Source organism: Bombina bombina, chromosome 5 (genome assembly GCF_027579735.1).
Source record: "Bombina bombina isolate aBomBom1 chromosome 5, aBomBom1.pri, whole genome shotgun sequence".
Lineage (NCBI taxonomy): Eukaryota > Metazoa > Chordata > Amphibia > Anura > Bombinatoridae > Bombina > Bombina bombina.
Genome location: NC_069503.1, coordinates 610116989 through 610133363, shown reverse-complemented (window position 1 = coordinate 610133363; position 16375 = coordinate 610116989).

Here is a 16375-nt window from a genome sequence, read left to right as displayed (position 1 = left end):
CCTCAGTCAAAAAACCATTAACCTGGACTTGACTCACAATATCACTATACAAACATTTAAACCATCCAATAATCTTACCAGAAAAACCTAAACGTTCTAAAACATGAAACATAAAATCATGCACTACCCTATCATACGCTTTTTCAAAATCCACAATAGCAACAGCAACAGACCTCATCCTCTCCCTCACATACCACAGTACATCACGTAGTAACAACAAACTTTCAGAAATCTGACGCCCAGGAACAGCACACACTTGCTCTTCACCCACAACCTTACCAATCACTCCACGCATTCTATTTGCCAACACCTTTGCAATAACCTTATAGTCAACATTCAACAACGTAATCGGCCTCCAATTCCTCAAATCTCTCTTATCACCCTTTTTAAATAACAAAACAATCAAACCTTTCCTCATTGAAACAGGCAAAACATTCATTCTAAAAACAAACTTACAAACATCCAACATATCCACCCCAATCAAATTCCAAAAACAAGTATAAAATTCAACAGGCAAACCATCACAACCAGGTACCTTCCCATTCTTAAAACTCCTAACAACCTCTGCAATCTCATCCAAACTTAGATCCCTTTCTAACAAATCATTATCATATTTTTCCAACTTAACCTCAATGTTTTCCAACAACTCATTTTCCAATAAAACATCTCTTGTTTTTTCTTTATACAGCTCACTGTAAAACTCATGAACTTCACGCAAAACACCATCCGTACCATTAACTTCACACTCAACCTTATCAAAAACACTAACAAAACCAGTCTTTCCTTCAAAAGCTTTCTTAAAAAAATATTTACTACAAGACTCATCCTTTTCCATTTTCTCCAATCTTGCCATAAAAACAATTTTCTTTCCTTTTTCATGCATACACTTTTTAATTATCTTTCTTGCTTCAGCAATTTCCTCATGCACATCAATACCACAATTTCTCAATTCATACAAATACAACAACCTCAGATACCATTTATCATACAACTCCCTTTCCATTCTAGCTTTCTCACAGCCTTTCTTAATAAAAAACCTCTTTATTTCCACCTTCAACCATTCCCACCACATAAGCACATTACTAAAATCACATTTTCTTTCACGCCACCTTTCATACATCCAAACAAACTGACGCTTAAACTTCTCATCTTTTAACAAATCCACATTCAGTTTCCAAACACCCTTACCATACTTAATCTTCAAATCACAATTCACCTTACACATCAAAAGGGTATGATCCGTAAAGGGCATCCGCTTTAAAGAAAAATCATCAACACATAAAAATTTAGATAAAAAACAAAAATCAATTCGAGATTTTATCCCACCACTATCACTAAAGAAAGTAAAACCCTCCCCTGAAAAAGAAACAGACCCGAAGGCATCCTTCAAACCGAAAGATTTAAGCAAATCAAGTAAAAACTTCCCTGAGCTATCCACCCTACAATCACTCCCACCCTCTCTGTCCCCATTCTTAATAATACAATTAAAATCCCCAACCAAAAAAGTTGGCTCTCGACCTGGCAGAAAAAACTTTAAAGTTTCAAAATTAAGCAAACGTTCTACCCTATTTGGAGAAGCATATACATTAAACAAACGAAAAACAGTCCCACAAAAACTAAAACTAACCAAAAGTACCCGACCTGGGACAATATGAACTACATTAAGGATAGAAAAACTAAACCCCTTAAACAAAACTCCCACCCCCCCATTCCTATCAGAAGAACAAGACCATACTTTAGGACCATATTCCCAGTCAGCACATTTAGGATGTTCAGAGAGACCACATTCCTGCAAACAAAAAATATTAGCAGAACATACAGATAATAATTTAAAAATTGCAGCTCTCCTTGCTAAAGTTGTCATACACCTGACATTAAGGGAAGAAATGGTCAGAAACATCACAAAAATAAATTAAAGAAAAACAAAAAAAGAAATAACATCAGGACTTCTTCTTTCCTTTCTTTTTCTTAGGACTCAAAGGAGATCCTTTAAATCTGCCTCTGTGACGTTCCGACCTCCTAGGCTCCCCCTTGCCAGCCTCATAACCAGTAACTTCAGCAAGTTGGTTCACATCTCTTTTATCTAGATAACCAACAGAAGAGGCATCAGAAAAGTCACCTATACACTGGCTTGAGTCAGAAGGAACGTCTTTAGTAGAGACAGAAGGAAACTCTGAAATTAAAGAGTCAGCATCACTTGTAGTATCTGGATCTGCACCCTTAACTACTGGAAGATTCAAATCAGGACTCTCCCATCCATCAGAATCCGGATCTATTTTTCGCTTGGAGGCAGATTTTTTCCCTTCAGTGTCCATATCCTCCTCAGAACTAGAGGACACAACAGCAGACCAATCAATGTTCTCCCCTTCACCAAGAACAGCATCAGGAGCAGCATCACAAGATGACTCAGTGAAGGAAACATTCTCTGTCCCAGGAACAGCAACAGTATCATCCACAGAATTGGGCAACAGGGCTTCAAGAACATCTGAAGCAGCTATCACATTAGATGTAGCAAGATCCACTTCCTGAAGATGAGATTGGGCTTCCTCCACCTTCTCAGCCACAGGAACCACCACAGGAGCATCAGACACCTCTCCGACAGGGACCCCAAATGCAGATTTCTTGCACAAAAGAGGTAATATAGAGTTCAATGCCTCATCAGAGACCTCCTCCTCATTCACAGATGGCTCAACTGCAACTGAAGATGGTTTTTTTGCAACATCAGCATAGGAAGGCTTCACTCTATCAAGCCCCTGCAACATCATCAAAGGACACATCCTGCACAGATGACTTGAAGAACCACACAGGTCACAGGTCCGGCGTTTACTACAGTGGGCAACAAGATGATCCTCCTCACCGCAATTTCGACATCTGGCACCTGGGCAATTTTCAGCAATGTGACCAAACAGGTTACAACTACGGCAAAAAAGAGGCATGTCATCATAGTATAGGAAACCTCTATTTCCACCAATGGCGAAAGTCTGTGGAGGGTGTTTCTTTCCACTAATACCTAATTCATCAGGCACAAACCGCACCCAGAACCTGCGCTTTCCATTGAAAGTCCCAAACTGATTCTTCAGCTTGCTACCTCCTTGAACATCATCAAAGTAGCGACAAAGAAACAGACGAATTTCCACATCAGTGACCCAAGGGTTGTACATATGTACTGTCACCGGGATTCTTCTCTCCCTCTGCACACAGGCAACAAATTTCATGCCAACCAACTCTGGAGCAGCAGCCATATCAATAGTCCGTTGATAGCAGGTCTGTAAATAATGCTCATCGGTGAAAGCCACATCAAAAATCCCTCTTGAAGGGAATGACTGAACACAATGCAAACTTGCTCTTGGCATCTTCAAAACACCCTCCAAAACCACCTGCTGGACATGAGCCAAACCAATCTTCTCTCGAAAGTCCTCAGAAATCAACACCCGAAGTGTATGGGGAACATTTGGCACATTGGTAGCCATATTTGCCCTATTGCCTCTTTAGGCTGGATTTCAGAGCGTCCCCCCAAAAGCAGCATGTGGCTGAAGTCCAGGGACGATGCCACAAGGCCAAGGGGACGGCCCTACTACCCAGTTGCTCTACGCCTAAGGAGTAGCCACCCCCCCAATAGCAGCAGGAGCCCAAACCCCAAAGGGAAAGGACCCCAGGCCGAAGGAGCAGGTCTCCAGGCAGCAAACCAAGACCAAGCACAGAAAACTGCACTTGATCCAAGCCAAAGGCCCGAGAAGCAACCTCAGCTGATCGTTTCGGCCTTTTGTGGGCCTCGTCAGTGAGGTGCAGCCATATCCCTCTAGGCACACTGAGCAACGGGTCCACGTCTGGATTACCGCATCACACTTAGGGAGACTTCCCTAAGTGTCCTAATTTGCATAAATAAAAAGAGAGAAGCGCTCAACCTGGGAACGAACAATAACATAATAGCTTGTTCTATGGCTAATTACCACCCTAGAAGCAGCCTCTTTTTGCTCAATATGTGCCTTTCACAGAGAAGAACTTTCCTGTAGCATATCAGTCTGATCCTGACTTAACAGTACAGTCCAGCCCCGAAATACCAGGCAATCCCTCTCTGAACAAGAGAAACAGCAAAACCCCAGACGTACGTTTCGGCCTATTGTGGGCCTCGTCAGTGAGGTGCAGCCATATCCCTCTAGGCACACTGAGCAACGGGTCCACGTCTGGATTACCGCATCACACTTAGGGAGACTTCCCTAAGTGTCCTAATTTGCATAAATAAAAAGAGAGAAGCGCTCAACCTGGGAATGAACAATAACATAATAGCTTGTTCTATGGCTAATTACCACCCTAGAAGCAGCCTCTTTTTGCTCAATATGTGCCTTTCACAGAGAAGAACTTTCCTGTAGCATATCAGTCTGATCCTGACTTAACAGTACAGTCCAGCCCCGAAATACCAGGCAATCCCTCTCTGAACAAGAGAAACAGCAAAACCCCAGACGTACGTTTCGGCCTATTGTGGGCCTCGTCAGTGAGGTGCAGCCATATCCCTCTAGGCACACTGAGCAACGGGTCCACGTCTGGATTACCGCATCACACTTAGGGAGACTTCCCTAAGTGTCCTAATTTGCATAAATAAAAAGAGAGAAGCGCTCAACCTGGGAACGAACAATAACATAATAGCTTGTTCTATGGCTAATTACCACCCTAGAAGCAGCCTCTTTTTGCTCAATATGTGCCTTTCACAGAGAAGAACTTTCCTGTAGCATATCAGTCTGATCCTGACTTAACAGTACAGTCCAGCCCCGAAATACCAGGCAATCCCTCTCTGAACAAGAGAAACAGCAAAACCCCAGACGCACGTTTCGGCCTATTGTGGGCCTCGTCAGTGAGGTGCAGCCATATCCCTCTAGGAACACTGAGCAACCGGTCCACGTCTGGATTACCGCATCACACTTAGGGAGACTTCCCTAAGTGTCCTAATTTGCATAAATAAAAAGAGAGAAGCGCTCTACCTGGGAACGAACAATAACATAATAGCTTGTTCTATGGCTAATTACCACCCTAGAAGCAGCCTCTTTTTGCTCAATATGTGCCTTTCACAGAGAAGAACTTTCCTGTAGCATATCAGTCTGATCCTGACTTAACAGTACAGTCCAGCCCCGAAATACCAGGCAATCCCTCTCTGAACAAGAGAAACAGCAAAACCCCAGACGTACGTTTCGGCCTATTGTGGGCCTCGTCAGTGAGGTGCAGCCATATCCCTCTAGGCACACTGAGCAACGGGTCCACGTCTGGATTACCGCATCACACTTAGGGAGACTTCCCTAAGTGTCCTAATTTGCATAAATAAAAAGAGAGAAGCGCTCAACCTGGGAACGAACAATAACATAATAGCTTGTTCTATGGCTAATGACCACCCTAGAAGCAGCCTCTTTTTGCTCAATATGTGCCTTTCACAGAGAAGAACTTTCCTGTAGCATATCAGTCTGATCCTGACTTAACAGTACAGTCCAGCCCCGAAATACCAGGCAATCCCTCTCTGAACAAGAGAAACAGCAAAACCCCAGACGTACGTTTCGGCCTATTGTGGGCCTCGTCAGTGAGGTGCAGCCATATCCCTCTAGGCACACTGAGCAACGGGTCCACGTCTGGATTACCGCATCACACTTAGGGAGACTTCCCTAAGTGTCCTAATTTGCATAAATAAAAAGAGAGAAGCGCTCTACCTGGGAACGAACAATAACATAATAGCTTGTTCTATGGCTAATTCCCACCCTAGAAGCAGCCTCTTTTTGCTCAATATGTGCCTTTCGCAGAGAAGAACTTTCCTGTAGCATATCAGTCTGATCCTGACTTAACAGTACAGTCCAGCCCCGAAATACCAGGCAATCCCTCTCTGAACAAGAGAAACAGCAAAACCCCAGACGTACGTTTCGGCCTATTGTGGGCCTCGTCAGTGAGGTGCAGCCATATCCCTCTAGGCACACTGAGCAACGGGTCCACGTCTGGATTACCGCATCACACTTAGGGAGACTTCCCTAAGTGTCCTAATTTGCATAAATAAAAAGAGAGAAGCGCTCAACCTGGGAACGAACAATAACATAATAGCTTGTTCTATGGCTAATTACCACCCTAGAATCAGCCTCTTTTTGCTCAATATGTGCCTTTCACAGAGAAGAACTTTCCTGTAGCATATCAGTCTGATCCTGACTTAACAGTACAGTCCAGCCCCGAAATACCAGGTAATCCCTCTCTGAACAAGAGAAACAGCAAAACCCCAGACATACATTTCGGCCTATTGTGGGCCTCGTCAGTGAGGTGCAGCAATATCCCTCTAGGCACACTGAGCAACGGGTCCACGTCTGGATTACCGCATCACACTTAGGGAGACTTCCCTAAGTGTCCTAATTTGCATAAATAAAAAGAGAGAAGCGCTCAACCTGGGAACGAACAATAACATAATAGCTTGTTCTATGGCTAATTACCACCCTAGAAGCAGCCTCTTTTTGCTCAATATGTGCCTTTCACAGAGAAGAACTTTCCTGTAGCATATCAGTCTGATCCTGACTTAACAGTACAGTATTTATGCAAATTATGACACTTTGGGAAGTCTCCCTAAGTGTGATGCGGGAATCCAGACGTGGACCCGTTGCTCAGTGTGCCTAGAGGGATATGGCTGCACCTCACTGACGACGCCCACAATAGGCCGAAACGTACGTCTGGGGTTTTGCTGTTTCTATCGTTCAGAGAAGGATTGCCTGGTATTTCGGGGCTGGACTGTACTGTGAAGTCAGGATCAGACTGATATGCTTCAGGAAAGTTTTTCTCTGTGAAAGGCACATTTTGAGCAAAAAGAGGCTGCTTCTTGGGTGGTAACTAGCCATAGAACAAGCTATTATGCTATTGTTTGTTTCCAGGTTGAGCGCTTCTCTCTTTTTATTTATGCAAATTATGACACTTTGGGAAGTCTCCCTAAGTATGATGCGGGAATCCAGACGTGGACCCGTTGCTCAGTGTGCCTAGAGGGATATGGCTGCACCTCACTGACGAGGCCCACAATAGGCCGAAACGTACGTCTGGGGTTTTGCTGTTTCTATCGTTCAGAGAAGGATTGCCTGGTATTTCGGGGCTGGACTGTACTGTGAAGTCAGGATCAGACTGATATGCTTCAGGAAAGTTTTTCTCTGTGAAAGGCACATTTTGAGCAAAAAGAGGCTGCTTCTTGGGTGGTAACTAGCCATAGAACAAGCTATTATGCTATTGTTCGTTTCCAGGTTGAGCGCTTCTCTCTTTTTATTTATGCAAATTATGACACTTTGGGAAGTCTCCCTAAGTGTGATGCGGGAATCCAGACGTGGACCCGTTGCTCAGTGTGCCTAGAGGGATATGGCTGCACCTCACTGACGAGGCCCACAATAGGCCGAAACGTACGTCTGGGGTTTTGCTGTTTCTATCGTTCAGAGAAGGATTGCCTGGTATTTCGGGGCTGGACTGTACTGTGAAGTCAGGATCAGACTGATATGCTTCAGGAAAGTTTTTCTCTGTGGAAGGCACATTTTGAGCAAAAAGAGGCTGCTTCTTGGGTGGTAACTAGCCATAGAACAAGCTATTATGCTATTGTTCGTTTCCAGGTTGAGCGCTTCTCTCTTTTTATTTATGCAAATTATGACACTTTGGGAAGTCTCCCTAAGTGTGATGCGGGAATCCAGACGTGGACCCGTTGCTCAGTGTGCCTAGAGGGATATGGCTGCACCTCACTGACGAGGCCCACAATAGGCCGAAACGTACGTCTGGGGTTTTGCTGTTTCTCTTGTTCAGAGAGGGATTGCCTGGTATTTCGGGGCTGGACTGTACTGTGAAGTCAGGATCAGACTGATATGCTTCAGGAAAGTTTTTCTCTGTGAAAGGCACATTTTGAGCAAAAAGAGGCTGCTTCTTGGGTGGTAACTAGCCATAGAACAAGCTATTATGCTATTGTTCGTTTCCAGGTTGAGCGCTTCTCTCTTTTTATTTATGCAAATTATGACACTTTGGGAAGTCTCCCTAAGTGTGATGCGGGAATCCAGACGTGGACCCGTTGCTCAGTGTGCCTAGAGGGATATGGCTGCACCTCACTGACGAGGCCCACAATAGGCCGAAACGTACGTCTGGGGTTTTGCTGTTTCTATCGTTCAGAGAAGGATTGCCTGGTATTTCGGGGCTGGACTGTACTGTGAAGTCAGGATCAGACTGATATGCTTCAGGAAAGTTTTTCTCTGTGAAAGGCACATTTTGAGCAAAAAGAGGCTGCTTCTTGGGTGGTAACTAGCCATAGAACAAGCTATTATGCTATTGTTCGTTTCCAGGTTGAGCGCTTCTCTCTTTTTATTTATGCAAATTATGACACTTTGGGAAGTCTCCCTAAGTGTGATGCGGGAATCCAGACGTGGACCCGTTGCTCAGTGTGCCTAGAGGGATATGGCTGCACCTCACTGACGAGGCCCACAATAGGCCGAAACGTACGTCTGGGGTTTTGCTGTTTCTATCGTTCAGAGAAGGATTGCCTGGTATTTCGGGGCTGGACTGTACTGTGAAGTCAGGATCAGACTGATATGCTTCAGGAAAGTTTTTCTCTGTGAAAGGCACATTTTGAGCAAAAAGAGGCTGCTTCTTGGGTGGTAACTAGCCATAGAACAAGCTATTATGCTATTGTTCGTTTCCAGGTTGAGCGCTTCTCTCTTTTTATTTATGCAAATTATGACACTTTGGGAAGTCTCCCTAAGTGTGATGCGGGAATCCAGACGTGGACCCGTTGCTCAGTGTGCCTAGAGGGATATGGCTGCACCTCACTGACGAGGCCCACAATAGGCCGAAACGTACGTCTGGGGTTTTGCTGTTTCTATCGTTCAGAGAAGGATTGCCTGGTATTTCGGGGCTGGACTGTACTGTGAAGTCAGGATCAGACTGATATGCTTCAGGAAAGTTTTTCTCTGTGGAAGGCACATTTTGAGCAAAAAGAGGCTGCTTCTTGGGTGGTAACTAGCCATAGAACAAGCTATTATGCTATTGTTCGTTTCCAGGTTGAGCGCTTCTCTCTTTTTATTTATGCAAATTATGACACTTTGGGAAGTCTCCCTAAGTGTGATGCGGGAATCCAGACGTGGACCCGTTGCTCAGTGTGCCTAGAGGGATATGGCTGCACCTCACTGACGAGGCCCACAATAGGCCGAAACGTACGTCTGGGGTTTTGCTGTTTCTCTTGTTCAGAGAGGGATTGCCTGGTATTTCGGGGCTGGACTGTACTGTGAAGTCAGGATCAGACTGATATGCTTCAGGAAAGTTTTTCTCTGTGAAAGGCACATTTTGAGCAAAAAGAGGCTGCTTCTTGGGTGGTAACTAGCCATAGAACAAGCTATTATGCTATTGTTCGTTTCCAGGTTGAGCGCTTCTCTCTTTTTATTTATGCAAATTATGACACTTTGGGAAGTCTCCCTAAGTGTGATGCGGGAATCCAGACGTGGACCCGTTGCTCAGTGTGCCTAGAGGGATATGGCTGCACCTCACTGACGAGGCCCACAATAGGCCGAAACGTACGTCTGGGGTTTTGCTGTTTCTATCGTTCAGAGAAGGATTGCCTGGTATTTCGGGGCTGGACTGTACTGTGAAGTCAGGATCAGACTGATATGCTTCAGGAAAGTTTTTCTCTGTGAAAGGCACATTTTGAGCAAAAAGAGGCTGCTTCTTGGGTGGTAACTAGCCATAGAACAAGCTATTATGCTATTGTTCGTTTCCAGGTTGAGCGCTTCTCTCTTTTTATTTATGCAAATTATGACACTTTGGGAAGTCTCCCTAAGTGTGATGCGGGAATCCAGACGTGGACCCGTTGCTCAGTGTGCCTAGAGGGATATGGCTGCACCTCACTGACGAGGCCCACAATAGGCCGAAACGTACGTCTGGGGTTTTGCTGTTTCTATCGTTCAGAGAAGGATTGCCTGGTATTTCGGGGCTGGACTGTACTGTGAAGTCAGGATCAGACTGATATGCTTCAGGAAAGTTTTTCTCTGTGAAAGGCACATTTTGAGCAAAAAGAGGCTGCTTCTTGGGTGGTAACTAGCCATAGAACAAGCTATTATGCTATTGTTCGTTTCCAGGTTGAGCGCTTCTCTCTTTTTATTTATGCAAATTATGACACTTTGGGAAGTCTCCCTAAGTGTGATGCGGGAATCCAGACGTGGACCCGTTGCTCAGTGTGCCTAGAGGGATATGGCTGCACCTCACTGACGAGGCCCACAATAGGCCGAAACGTACGTCTGGGGTTTTGCTGTTTCTATCGTTCAGAGAAGGATTGCCTGGTATTTCGGGGCTGGACTGTACTGTGAAGTCAGGATCAGACTGATATGCTTCAGGAAAGTTTTTCTCTGTGAAAGGCACATTTTGAGCAAAAAGAGGCTGCTTCTTGGGTGGTAACTAGCCATAGAACAAGCTATTATGCTATTGTTCGTTTCCAGGTTGAGCGCTTCTCTCTTTTTATTTATGCAAGACGGCAACATGCATTGCACACCTGGACAGCACACTATGCATGATCCTCCCTGCACACCCTGCAACATGTGTAACTCATAAGTGTCCAGGAAAACATGACCGAGCTGGCAACCCTACTTGAGAGTCTCTTGGCTCCCAGGTGTATTTACTATAGGAGTATAATTCTATTGGCTGTTCAAATCAACCAATAGGATTTCAGTAGCTCTCCTCCTATTGGCTGATTTGAAGAATCAAATCAGCCAATAGTAATGCCAGGGACGCCATTTTTAAGCACGTACCTTGCATTCAATAGTCAAAAATTGCAGCCGACAGGTGAAATATACTTGCTACATTTATATGCGGCACTGTATATGTGATACCAAAATTGCATAAAAACCGGCGGCGACACCACATATGTAATCTTGTCCTAGTTGTGGGTTATTGCTCAGTATTTTCAATACATTTTAAGATTAGCATTGGGTAATGTGGTTAAAGGTTGAAAGGAGGGTAGAAATGAGGAGAATTGAAGATGTCCTGCATCCTTTACCTCAAGATTTTAATATCAAATGTTTAGTTATGTGTATACATTCATTATTTATTTTGCCCACTCCACCTAATCAAGCTCTAAAAATTGCAGATTTTCTAATTCTCAAAATTGGAAATACACACTGCAGGCTTCTGAAGGCTAACTCTGCTACATATATATATATATTTATATATATATATATATATATATATATATATATATATATATATATTTATCCCTAATTGACTTCAGCATATTTCAGCTGCAAAACAGAGCAGCATATAATAAAATAAAGACCATGGGGTCTATTTAGCAAAGCGTCAAATGAAAATACGATTGAATTCTGCATCGTATTTGTCGCGAGATTGATCCGCCGTAGTTATCAAAGCGTCAAGATCGGTAAATGTTAAAATTTGTGATGGAAAGTACGATCCCGCTAACTCAATCTGACGCAGATCGATATGAGTTGAAAACCGTGTTATTCAAGGGGAATTGTGTTCACGCTCTCACGAAGTTACCAAAAATTCTACATATATGCTTGCATCTTTTCTGACTCAGCGTACCTAGTTTTCAATCCGCCACCCTTGAGGTTGCGGATGCCATAGAACTCAATGGGAGTCTGAAAACACAGAAAGCTTATGTTCGATGCTGCAAGAGAATGAAGCATATGACATAATAAAAGAAAATTTGAAACTTTATTACAATTGTATACCCTTTCTAAATCAAACAATATTATTGCTACACATTTGGTGCACTAGTAGATATAGGGATAAAAATGAAAAATACATTACTACTTATGGATTATGTTACAACTTTGTCTCTCATTACAAAGCAAAGGGACAATATTATTTCTACAAATTTGTTTAAAAGTTTTGCCCCAAACTTGTCACGCTAACAGATATAGAGATAAAAATGAAATAAATACACAACACAATATAGCTAACTTCTTTTTTATTTTTTGGAAAAATCTATGTGCCCAATGTTTAAGCCATGTAATACAAATCCCACTCTCCACTTCTTACCATATTTAACTCAACACTTTTCGCACCAATTATGATGCAAGCTCCTAAACAAAACACACACTAGTGAATTTTTCCACCATTTTTGAATTGAATATGCATAATCACATGATTTATGACATCAGCCAGTCTGATTCAAATACACTGTCATGGATACCAGACAGCCAAGGATACCCCACCCCCCTACAACCTCACCCCTGTTGTTATCTAGTCTAGGTGTGAAGTGTCTTTCTGTTATTGTGTGAGTCATCCATTGTCCTTTTGTAAGTCAGGATGTGATTAAACTCTTGTTTAACTAACCATCGTCTGTTGTTTGTCTCATTGTATAATATTTGTTTCTATTTGTGTAGTAACTACCCCATTTGTTGAAAATGTATAAAAGCTGTGTTTTCTGTGCAATAAAGCAGTTCTTATTTCACCTGAATTCTAATCTGTCTAGTTATTTGGGTGAGCTCCAGCTAAAATCACTTTTCTGGGCTACATAGCAGCCTGTTCCAGGCAATGGAAGGACCCTCTGGCAGAGCTACCCAGTCGGGGTAGCTGGAGTCTGCCACAGTGTGGGGCACGAGTACTGGTGCTGTCAGGCATCAGGGGTGGTTACAGGCTGTGGTCACTAGCCAGCTACATAGCTGCAGTCGGCAGGGAGGAAGCAGGACCCATTTGGGGGAGCTTCCCAGTCGGGGTATCCGGGGTATCTGTCACATTGGTTGGCAGCAGTGGGATCTGCTTCTTCCACATGATTCCTGCTGACAGAGAAGGGCCACAGTAGCTGGTAACTATGGAAGCCGAGTACCTAAGGAGAGTACAGGAGGCACTGACCCAGCTGGATGGTCTTGGTTCTGAACTGGACCAGCTGAGCTGCAGGAGCATTGTGTGCCCGCAACTATGGAGGGAGAGGCTTCAACAAGAAAAGGATTGTGATGGAAAGGTCCTCCCCACAGATGATGAGAGGTACTGGGTCCGGTGGGATTTGCGAGTGCTTTTCCTGGGAGAGCAGCCCATGGAGGAATGGCTATCGGAACTAGATCGACTGGTTTGACAAGAGACCCAGAATTTTGGAGTGGGGCGAAACTGAGAGTAATGAACATTGTCCTCTCCCGAGAGCAGCTGTTGGATCTCTTGGGGGTACCCTGGCTGGTATCTGATATGGTATTGCTTATTGTCCAAGAATGGGAACTGGAAAAGGCATACAAGAGGCTGCTAGACCAAGTTCTGCAGCATGCCACGGAGTCTGCACGGAGCTGTGGTGCAGCACTTTGGGAATCATGGAGGTTGGCCTCAGATGAGTGGCAACAGAGCATAAGAGACGACGAGCTGCTAAATACAGATCAGCAGCCTGGACCCAAGCTTATAGACTTGGACAAGGGAGCCACCCCAGCAGAAGCGCCCAGCACCTGTAACAGCTCCAAGAAACCAGGTAGAGGAGGAAGTCATCCTCCCTCCCCTTACAGAGAACCCCTTGCAGGGAGAGATGGATGTCGTTCTCTCTCCCCAGCGGCAGATCCATCCCCTGGGAGTGGAGGTAGTCGTGCTTCTTCCCCTTACAGATAACCCCTTGCAGGGAGAGATGGATGTCAATAACTCTCCCCAGCAGCAGAACCCCTTCCTGGGAGAGGAGACAGTTGGTCTCTCTCCCCATGGCAGAGCCAGGAGCAGGGAGAGGAGACAGTCAGTCTCTCTCCCCAGCGGCAGAGCCATCCTCTGGGAATGGAGGTAGTCGTCCTCCCTCCGCTTACAGAGAACCCCTTGCAGGGAGTGATGGAGGTCGATAACTCTCCCCAGCAGCAGAATTCCTTCCTGGGAGAGGAGACAGTCGGTCTCTTTCCTCAGTGGCAAAGCCATCCCCTGGGAGTGGAGGTAGTTGTCCTCCCTCCCCGTAAGCAGAACCCCTTCCTGGGAGAGGAGAAAGTTGGTCTCTCTCCCCAGTGGCAGAGCCAGGAGCAGGGAGAGGAGACAGTCAGTCTCTCTCCCCAGCGGGAGAGCCATCCCCTGGGAATGGAGGTAGTCATCCTCCCTCCGCTTACAGAGAAGCCTTTGCAGGGAGTGATGGAGGTCGATAACTCTCCCCAGCAGCAGAATTCCTTCCTTGGAGAGGAGACAGTCGGTCTCTTTTCTCAGTGGCAAAGCCATCCCCTGGGAGTGGAGGTAGTCGTCCTCCCTCCCCGTAAGCAGAACCCCTTACTGGGAGAGGATACAGTTGGTTTCTCTCCCCAGTGGCAGAGCCAGGAGCAGGGAGAGGAGACAGTCGGCCTCTCTCCTCAGCGGCAGAGCCATCCCCTGGGAGCAGAGGTAGTCGTCCTCCCTCCCTGTAAGCAGAACCCCTTTCTGGGAGAAGAGACAGTCAGTCTCTCCCCCCAGTGGCAGATCCATCTTTCGAGAGTGGAGGTAGTTGCCCTCCCTCCCCTTACAGAGAACCCCTTGCAGGGAGAGATGGAGGTTGATAACTCTCCCCAGCAGCAGAATCCCTTCCTGGGAGAGGAGACAGTCAGTCTCTTTTCTCAGTGGCAAAGCCATCCCCTGGGAGTGGAGGTAGTCGTCCTCCCTCCCCATAAGCAGAAGCCCTTCCTGGGAGAGGAGACAGTTGGTCTCTCTCCCCAGTGGCAGAGCCATCCCCTGGGAGTGAAGGTAGTCGTCCTCCCTCCCTGTAAGCAGAACCACTTCCTGGAAGAGGAGACAGTCAGTCTCTCTCCCCAGCGGCAGAGCCAGGAGCAGGGAGAGGATACAGTCAGTCTCTCTCCCCAGTGGCAGAGCCATACCCTGGGAGCAGAGGCAGTTGCCCTCTCCGTAAGCAGAACCCCTTCCTGGGAGAGGAGACAGACGGTTTCTCTCCCCAGCGGCAAAGCCAGGAGCAGGGAGAGGAGACAGTTGGTCTCCCTCCCCAGTGGCAGATCCATCCTTCGGGAGCGGAGGTAGTCATCCTCCCTCCCCTTACAGAGAAGCCCTTGCAGGGAGAGACGGGTATTGATATCTCTCCCCAGCGGCCGAAACCCTTTCTGGGAGAGGAGACAGTTGGTCTCTCTCCCCAGCGGAAGCACAGTTTCCCATGGAACGGAGGTAGCAGACCTCCCTCCCCAGTGGTAGATCTCCTTCTCGGGAGAAGAGACAGATGGACTCTCCCCTCAGTAGCTTGGCAGGGTATCTACCCTTTTCTTGTCTCAGAATATTTCTCACCGAGGGCAGGCATTGCATAGGACAAGGAGGATAAAATTGTATACAGTTGGTGCCACATGTTTGGTCACCCAAGCTTTACCTGCCCCACCAAGGAGCAACCCTCCCCCTCTGATCTGGGGTGGAAATACAGCTGGGAAACCAGCACTAGCTTTGTTTGTGGGTGGGTCAGCCAGTACTAAACAAAGTGTCACAGAGAGAGGCAGTGTGGCCATGTAACTTAAGGACACTGGAACTTGTGGGACAGCAATTGTTTGGGAGCTGGCCTTAGCAAACTTGTTTGGGACTTTGCCTTATGTGACTATCCCTGCGCCCAGCAGGAACCCCCCAGGATGCCCCAAGCTCTGGAGAGATGGGATAACCTCTCCCAGCAACCAAGAAGTGGAGGGCCACCTTCGGACAGCCCCAGTCTGACCCGTTAAGGTGGGGTGATGTCACGGATACCAGACAGCCAAGGCTACCCCCCACCCCCCTACAACCTCACCCCTGTTGTCATCTAGTCTAGGTGTGAAGTGTCTTTCTGTTATTGTGTGAGTCATCCGTTGTCCTTTTGTAAGTCAGGATGTGATTAGAATCTTGTTTAACTAACCATCGTCTGTTTTTTGTCTCATTGTATAATATTTGTTTCTATTTGTGTAGTAACTACCCCCATTTGTTGGAAATGTATAAAAGCTGTGTTTTCTGTGCAATAAAGCAGTTCTTATTTCACCTAAATTCTAGTCTGTCTAGTTATTTGGGTGAGCTCCAGCTAAAATTACTTTCCTGGGCTACATAGCAGACTGTTCCAGGCAAAGGAAGGAACCTCTGGCAGAGCTACCCAGTCGGGGTAGCTGGAGTCTGCCACAGGGTGGGACACTGAGTACTGGTTCTGTCGGGCATCAGGGGTGGCTACAGGCTGTGGTCACTAGCCAGCTACATAGCTGCAGTCGGCAGGGAGGAAGCAGGACCCGTTTGGGGGAGCTAACCAGTCGGGGTATCCGGGGTATCCGTCACATACACATTATAAACTATCACTAACGAATCAAATTGCTCGATACTTGTGTCATTGATCACTGATCAGACCTTGTAAGTGCCATTTGGTACATTGTGTATTATACTTTGAAAGTATGTATATGTATGATATTAGAATTAAAGATAAACATTGATGCTGACATTAGGACACCCAGTGTAATATTTTAGACAAGGATTTTAAAATTCAAAT